This window comes from Mandrillus leucophaeus, unplaced genomic scaffold (genome assembly GCF_000951045.1).
Source record: "Mandrillus leucophaeus isolate KB7577 unplaced genomic scaffold, Mleu.le_1.0 Scaffold435, whole genome shotgun sequence".
In the NCBI taxonomy this organism is placed as follows: Eukaryota; Metazoa; Chordata; class Mammalia; order Primates; family Cercopithecidae; genus Mandrillus; species Mandrillus leucophaeus.
Genome location: NW_012104643.1, coordinates 354397 through 355827, shown reverse-complemented (window position 1 = coordinate 355827; position 1431 = coordinate 354397). Strand labels below are relative to the sequence as shown.

Here is a 1431-nt window from a genome sequence, read left to right as displayed (position 1 = left end):
CGGAAGGCTCGCCCTGACTCTTTGGTGGTTCCCTGGCCGCGGCGACCGCTGGCCCCATGTCCAGCTGGGCTCAGTGAGGTGAGCCAGCCGCCTCGGACTTAGCGACTGCAGCCCTACCTGGGAGGCCACCCCCGTCCTGCGGGGCCAGGGCGTCCTGCCAGAGGACGAGCGCGAGCCTTGGAGGGCAGGACAATGACGTGAGGCAGCGTCGCCCACTCACCCCTGGGAGGAGTGAGGTCCGAGCGGTCAGCCCCTGCGCTGGCCGCTTCGGCCCAGAACTGACCTTGGTGTCCATGTGGACATAGCACATCAGGGGACCCTGCCACATTCTCGGGTCCTGGGAGGGAACAGGGTTGGCCCTGCCTCCTAAGGACTTCAGTTCTTCTGCGAGGACGCAGGAGGTGAATAAGGGGGCGATCCGAGGGATAGGGACAGAGCGCGAGTTGGTCTGGGCAGCCTGAGAAAGTCTAAGCTGAGAGATAAGGAGCCAACCCTGCCAATATCCGGGGCTAGCACCAGGAACAGGGGGTCAGATGCAGGTACCTAAGGTGCTAGCAGGCAGCGCCTGCTCCCGTGGGGCTCAAACAGCAGTGCAAACCCTGGGATGTGTGTACATCAAGCATTGAAACTCGACTTCACCGTCGTCTTCTGTGGCCTCGGGGTCATTACCCCCATTTTATAGATGAGGCTGTTGGGTACAGAAAGATTTTCTTGCTCGAGGTCACACATCTGGGATAAAGGCGGGAAAACATCTTGCGAACAATGTGACTTTTTTTATTTTGTAATTTTTGAGACTGGGCCCCATTCTGTCGCCCAGCCTGGAGTGCAGTGGCTGGATCACAGCCCACTACAGCCTCAAATTCCTGGGATCAGGTGATCCTCCCACCTCAGCCTCTTAGCTGAGACCACAGGCCTGTGCCACCACACCTGGCTAAAATTTTTTGGTAGAGACAGTGTTGTTGAGACATGGGCTCAAGCGATCGTCCCACCTGGACCTCCCAAAGTGCTGGGATTACAGGTGTAATCCCAGAGTCACCATGCCTGGCCAGGATTATGGTTTCATTCAATGTTTTAAGCAAGTCCCTTCACATTGGTGTGCAACCATCACCACTATCCATCCCAACCTTTTTTTTTTTTTTTGATATAGAGTCTCGCTCTGTCGCTCAGGCTGGAGTGCAGTGGCACTATCTCGGTTCACTGTAAACTCCACCTTCTGGTTTCACACCATTCTGCTGCCTCAGCCTCCCAAGTAGCTGGGACTACAGGCACCCACCACCATGCCCAGCTAATTTTTTGTATTTTTTAGTAGAGACGGGGTTTCACCGTGTTAGCCACAATGGTCTCGATCTCCTGACCTTGTGATCCACCTGCCTCGGCCTCCCAAAGTGCTGGGATTACAGGCGTGAGCCACTGCACCCAGCCTTAATGTTT

The 1431-nt window shown here is 55.8% G+C and overlaps 2 protein-coding genes across 2 annotated transcripts in view; one reads left to right on the top strand and one right to left on the bottom strand.

Moving 5' to 3' along the window:
- RPLP2 (ribosomal protein, large, P2) overlaps nucleotides 1–1431 on the bottom strand; it is a 17810-nt gene that overhangs the window by 3921 nt on the left and 12458 nt on the right. The gene's annotated exons all lie outside the window — the stretch shown is intronic.
- Nucleotides 7–1431, top strand: part of PIDD1 (p53-induced death domain protein 1) — a 13108-nt gene continuing 11683 nt past the window's right edge. The window contains exon 1 of the mRNA XM_011993837.1: nucleotides 7–78. The gene's annotated coding sequence lies outside the window, so the exon portion shown is untranslated. The remainder of the gene's footprint in view (nucleotides 79–1431) is intronic.